Source organism: Sapajus apella, unplaced genomic scaffold, assembly GCF_009761245.1.
Source record: "Sapajus apella isolate SASKATOON/1434 unplaced genomic scaffold, GSC_monkey_1.0 scaffold70, whole genome shotgun sequence".
Taxonomy (NCBI): domain Eukaryota; kingdom Metazoa; phylum Chordata; class Mammalia; order Primates; family Cebidae; genus Sapajus; species Sapajus apella.
In genome coordinates, this window is record NW_022437010.1 from 11,291,409 (window position 1) to 11,298,476 (window position 7,068).

General features: G+C 37.2%; 1 pseudogene across 1 annotated transcript; it reads right to left on the reverse strand.

The window, feature by feature from the left end:
- Positions 1–1,402: 1,402 nt before the first annotated feature.
- Positions 1,403–2,518, reverse strand: LOC116531368 (annotated as a pseudogene). Its single transcript, XR_004260389.1, has one exon. The product of XR_004260389.1 is annotated as an L-lactate dehydrogenase B chain pseudogene (transcript).
- Between the last annotated feature and the right edge of the window lie 4,550 nt (positions 2,519–7,068).

A 7,068-nucleotide genomic window follows, 5' to 3' on the forward strand; every position in this document is an offset into this window, starting at 1 on the left:
ATGTCAGTGTTGAGATTCTCTGCCAAAACCGTTTTCAAACTGCTGAACACACACAACAGTTTAACTCTGTAAGTTGAAGGCACACATTGACAGGCATTCACCCAGATAGCTTCCTTTTAGATTTTAAGGTAAGATATTTCTCATTACTCCATATACCCACTTTCCAACTCAAATCTCCTAGTCTAGCTTCTGTAGGAAATATGTTTCTAACCTGCTGAGTCAAAACATAATTTCAACTCCCTTAGTTGAACCAACACACACCCAAGCAGTTTCACAGATACATTTCTTCTGTGTTTTCCTGACAGTCTTACTGCTATTTCATATAACACGGAATTTACTGGAAATGTCAGTTTTGAGATTCTCCAAAGAAATCGTTTTCAAACTGCTAAATACACACAGCAATTTAACTCTGTAAGCTGAATGTACACATTGACAAGCATTCTCCCAGACAGCCTCCTTTTAGTTTTTAAGGTGAGATATTTCTTATTACAGCATATACCCAATTTCCATCTGGAGTGTCCAAATCTAGCTTCTGTAGGAAATATGTTTCTAACTTGCTGAATCAAAAAATAGATCCAACTCCCTGAGTTCAAGGAAGACAATCCACAGCAGTTTCACAGATATGTTTCTCCTGTCTTTTCCTGGCAGCCTTACTGCTATTTTGTATAAGATGGGATTTTGCTGGAAATGTCAGTTTTGAAATTCTCCATGGAAAGTGTTTTCAAGCTGCTGCATACACATCAGTTTAATTCTGTAAGTTGAATGCACACATTGACAATCATTCTCCCAGATAGCTTCCTTCAAGTTTTTAAGGTGAGATATTTCTCATTACAGCATATAACCACATTCTGTCTAGAAAGTCCTAATCTAGCTTTGGTAGAAAATGTGTTTCTAACCTGCTGAATCAAAACATAGATTCAACTCCCTTAGTTGAAGGAAGACACACTGTAACAGTTTAAAAGATACATGTCTTCTGTCTTTTCCTGGCAGTCTTACTGTTATTTTGTATAAGATGGGATTTTGCTGGAAATGTCAGTTTTGAGATTCTCCATAGAAACCGTTTTCAAGCTGCTGCATACACACATCAGTTTAACTCTGTAAGTTGAATGCACACATTGACAATCATTCTCCGAGATAGCTTCCTTTTTCTTTTTAAGGTGAGATATTTCTCATTACAGAATATACCCAATTTCCGTCTGTGATGTCCAAATCTAGCTTGTGTAGGAAATGTGTTTCTTTCTTCCTTTTTTTTTTTAGAAGCACATTGCAATAGTTAATTTTATTTGTTCAAGAACTCATCTTGCAAGCATTAAAACAAGCCTAGGCTTTGACCACATATTGAAGAAGATCAGAGCTAACTGCGATGGATGAAAACTAAAGGCTCATAGTTAATCACATTGTAGTTTTTAAACTTCTACCACCTAGGGCTCAGTAGTCACAGGTCTTTTAGGTCCTTCTGGATGTCTCACAGGGTATCTGCACTTTTCTTGAGCTGAGAAACCTCATCATCCTTGAGCTTCTGGTTGATAACACTGGCTAATCCATGGGGATTGAGGATACATGGAAGGCTCAGGAAGACTTCATTCTCAGTGCCATACATCCCCTTTACCATTATTGGTACAGGATGATTCCTGGATAGATTTTTCAACATGGACTCAATAAGATCAATAGCCCAGTTGGTATATCCTTTTAGCTTGATGACTTCATAGGCACTTTCAACCACCATCTTATGCACTTCCTTCCAATTTTCACTATCATTGTCAGTTCCTGTTTCTGGATTAAATTTCTGAAGAGAAACACCTGCCACATTCACACCACTCCACACAGCCACACTTGAGTCTCCATGTTCCCCCAAAATCCTTTCATGGCACCTGCTGGGATGAATGCCAACTTTTTCAGCCATAAGGTAGCAAAATCTTGCAAAATCCAGATTACACCCACTTCCAATCACACGGTGTTTGGGTAATCCACTCAGTTTCCAGGTAACATATGTAAGAATGCCCACTGGGTTGGAAACCACAACTATGATGCAATCAGGACTGTACTTGATGATCTGAGGAATGATGAATTTGAAGATATTAACATTTCTCTGCACCAGATTGGGATGACTCTCCCCCTCTTGCTGACAGACTCCTGCAGTTACCACTACAATCTTAGAATTGGCAGTCACGGAATAATCTTTATCTGCCACACTTTTGGGTGTCTGAAGAAATAAGCTCCCATGCTGCAGATCCATCATTTCTCCTTTAAGTTTATCTTCCAAAACATCCACAAGAGCAAGTTCATCAGCCAGAGACTTTCCCAGAATGCTGATAGCACACGCCATACCAACTTGTCCAACACCCACTACAGTGATCTTATTGTTTGGGACTGTTGCCTCTTCTTCTGCAACTGGTGCAATCAGTTTTTCCTTAAGAGCTGCCATTTTGCACAGGAAAAAGAAGGCTCTGGAGACTGCAGAAACAGTGGTGCAGAGAAGACAATGTCAGCTGCCTGCGTCTCCTCCAGGGCCAGATGAGCAAGCAGGAAATGTGTTTCTAACCTGCTGAATCAAAACATAGATTCAACTGCCGTAGTTCAATGAACACACAGCATGGCAGTTTCACACATACGTTTCTTCTGTGTTTTGTAGACAGGCTCCCTGCTGTTTAGTATAACACAGGATTTTGCTCAAATGTCAGTTTTCAAATTCTCCACAGAAAGGATTTTCAAACTGCTGTATACACACATCAGTGTAACTCTGTAAATTGAATGCAGATATTGACAAGTATTCTCCCAGATAGCTTCCTTTTAGTTTTTAATGTGAGATATTTCTCATTACAGCGTATGCCGACTTTCCATCTGAAATGTCCAAATCTAGCTTCTTTAGGAAATGTGTTTCTAACATGCTGAATCAAAATATAGATTCAACTCTCTTAGTTGAAGGAAGACCCACCATAGCAGTTTTACAGATACGTTTCTTCTGCGTTTTCCTGGCAGTCTTATTGCTATTTAGTATAAGATGGGAGCATGGTGGAAATATGAGTTTTGAGATTCTAAATAGAAAGCGTTTTCAAGCTGCTGCACACACACATCAGTTTAATTCTGTAAGTTGAATGCACACATTGACAATCATTCTCCAAGATAGCTTCATTTTAGTTTATAAGATGAGATATTTCTCATTACAGTATATATGCACATTCTGTCTGGAATGTCCAAATCTAGCTTCAGTAGGAAATTTGTTTCTAACCTGCTGAATCAAAATATAATTTAAACTCCTTTAGTTGAATGAATACTCACACTAGCAGTTTCACAGATACGTTTCTTCTGTGTTTTATTTTCTATCTTACTGCTATTTCGTATAAGACGGGATTTTCCTGGAAATGTCAGTTTTGAGATTCTCTGCCAAAAGCCTTTTCAAACTGCTGAATACACACAACAGTTTAACTCTGTAAGTTGAATGCACACATTGACAAGCATTCTCCCAGATAGCTTCCTTTTGGTTTTTAATGTGAGATATTTCTCATTACAGCATATACCCAATTTCCATCTGGGATGTCCAAATCTAGCTTGTGTAGGAAATGAGTTTCTAACCTGCTGAATTAAAACATAGTTTCAACTCTCTTAGTTGAAGGAAAAAACACCATAGCAGTTTCACAGATATGTTTCTTCTGTGTTTTCTGGGCAGTCTTACTGCTATTTCGTATAAGATGGGATTTTGCTGGAAATGAGAATTTGGAGGTTCTCCAAAGAAATCATTTTCAAACTGCTGAATACACACTACAATTTAACTCTGTAAGTTGAATGTACACATTGACAAGCATTCTCCCAGATAACCTCCTTTTAGTTTTAAAGGTGAGATATTTCTGATTACAGCATATACACACTTTCTGTCTGGAATGTCCAAATCTAGCTTCTGTAAGAAATGTGTTTCTAACCTGCTGTATCAAAACATAAATTCAACTCCCTGAGTTGAAGGAAGACACACCATAGCAGTTTCACAGACATGTTACTTCTGTCTTTTGCTGGCATTGTTACTGCTATTTTGTATAAGATAGGATTTTGCTGAAAATATGTTTTGAAATTCTCCATAGAAAGCCTTTTCAGGCTGCTGCATACACATCTGTTTGACTGTGTACGTTGAGTGCATACATTGACAATCATTCTCCTATATAGCTCCGTTTTAGTTTTTACTGTGAAATATTTCTCATTACAGCACATACCCACATTCTCTCTGGAATGTCCTAATCTAGCTTTTCTGGAAAATGTGTTTCTAAACTATGGAATCAAAACATAGATTCAACTGTCTTAGTTGAACGAAAAAACACAAATAGCAGTTTCAGAGATACGTTCCTTTTGTGTTTTCTTGGCAGTCTTACTGCTATTTGGTATAACACATGATTTTGCTGGAAATTTCAGTTTTGAGATTCTCTGCAGAAAGCATTTTCAAGCTGCTGCATACACACATCAGTTTAACTCTGTAAGTTATATGCACACATTGTCAATTATTCTCCCAATAGCTTCCTTTTAGTTTTTAAGGTGAGATATTTCACATTATAGCATATACCGACTTTCTGTCTGGAATGTACAAATTTAGCTCCTGTAGAAAATCTGTTTAAACCTGCTGTATCAAAACATAGATTCAACTCTAGTAGTTGAACAAACACACACCAGGGCAGTTTCACAGATACATTTCTTCTGTGTTTTGCAGGCAGTCTTACCACTTTTTCGTATAACACGCAATATTGCTGGAAATGTCAGTTTTCAGTTTCTCCACAGAAAGCGTTTTCAAACTGCTGCATACACACATCAGTGTACTTCTGTAAGTTGAGTGCACATATTGACAAGCATTCTCCCAGATAACTTCCTTATAGTTTTTAAGGTGGGATATTTCTCATTACAGCATGTGCCCAGTTTATGTCTGGAATGTCCAAATTTAGCATCTATAGGAAATGGGTTTCTAAGCTGCTGAATCAAAACATAGATTCAGCTCCCTTAGTTGAATGAACACCCACCCTAGAAGTTTCACAGATACGTTTTCCCTGTGTTTTATTGTCTGTCTTACTGCTATTTCCTACAGACAGGATTTTGATGGAAATGTCAGCTTTGAAATTCTCCCCCAAAACCATTTTCAAACTGTTGAAGACACACAGCAATTTAACTCTGTAAGTTGAATGCACACACTGACAATCATTCTGCCAGATATCTTCCTTTTAGTTTTTAAGGTGAGATATTTCTCATTACAACATATACTGACTTTCCATCTGGAATGTCCAAATCTAGCTCCATCTGGAATGTCCAAATCTAGTAGGAAATCTGGTTCAAACCTGCTGAATAAAAAAATAGGTTCAACTCCCTGAGTTGAAGGAAGACTCACCATAGCCATTTCCCAGCGTTTTCAGGCTGCTGCATACACATCAATTTAAGTCTGTAAGTTGAGTGCACACATTGACAATCATTCTGCCAGATAGCTCCATTTTAGATTTTAAAGTGAGATATTTCTCATTACAGCATATACCCACATTCTCTCTGGAATGTCCTAAACTAGGTCTGTATGAAATGTGTTTCTCACTTGCTGAATCAAAACATAGATTCAACTCTCTTACTTGAAAGAACACATATCATAGCAGTTTTATAAATGCGTTTCTTCTGTGTTCTATTGGATGTCTTACTCCTATTTTCCATAAGATGGGATTTTTTGGAAATGTCAGTTTTGAGATTCTCTGCAGAAAGCGTTTTCACACTGCTGAATACACACAACAGTTTAACTCTGTAAGTTGAGTGCACACATTGACAATCATTCTCCCAGATAACTTCCTTTTGGTTTTTAAGGTGAGATATTTCTTATTAAATCATATACCCACTTTCTGTCTGGAATGTCCAAATCTAGCTCCTCTAGGAAATGTGTTTCTATCCTACTGAATCAAAACATAGGTTCATCACTCTTAGTTGAATGAACACACAGCATAGTAGTTTCACAGATATGTTTATTCTGTGTTTGGCAGGCAATCTTACTGCTATTTCCTAGAACACGGGATTTTGCTATAAATGGCATTTTATAGATTCTTCAGAGAAAGTAGTTTTCAAACTGCTGCATGCACACTTCAGTGTAACTCTGTAAGTTGAATGCAGATATTGACAAGCATTCTCCCAGATAGCTTCCTTTTAGTTTTTAAAGTGAGATATTTCTCATTACAGCATATGCCCAGTTTAGGTCTGGAAAGTCCAAACTTAGCGTTTGTAGAAAACGCGTTTGTAATCTGCTGAATCAAAACATAAATTCAACTCCATTAGTTGAAGGAAGACACACCATAGCAGTATCACAGATATGATTCTTCTGTGTTTTTTTGGCAGTCTTACTGCTATTTCATATGAGATGGTATTATGGTGGAAATGTCAGTTTTGAGATTCTAAATAGAAAGCATTTTCAAGCTGCCACATACATACATCAGTGTAATTCTGTAAGTTGAATGCACACATTGAGAATCATTCCCCAAGATACTTTCCTTTTTGTTTATAAGGTGAGATATTTCTCATTACAGCATATATCCACTTTCCATCTGGAATGTCCAAATTTAGCTTCTGTAGGAAATATGTTTCTAACCTGCTGAATCAAACATAATTTTAACTCCCTTAGTTGAATGAACACACACCCAGAAGATATGTTTCTTCTCTGTTTTACAGGAAGTTTTACAGCTATTTTGTATAGGATGGGATTTTGCAGGAAATGTCAGTTTGGAGATACTCCGCTGAAAGCATTTTTAAACTGCTGAATACATACAACAGTTTAACTCTGTAAGTTGAATGCACACATTGACAAGCATTCTCCCAGATAGCTTCCTTTTAGTTTTTAAGGTGAGATATTTCTCATTACATCATATACCCAATTTCCATCAGGAATGTCCAAATCTAGCTTCTGTAGGAAATGTGTTTCTTTTTTTTAAAATTTATTTTTATTGTATTTTAGGTTTGGGGTACATATGAAGAACATGCAAGATTGTTGCATAGGTACACATGTGGCAGTGTGATTTGCTGCCTTGTTCCCCATCACCTATATAAGGCATTTCTCCCCATGCTATCTCTCCCAAA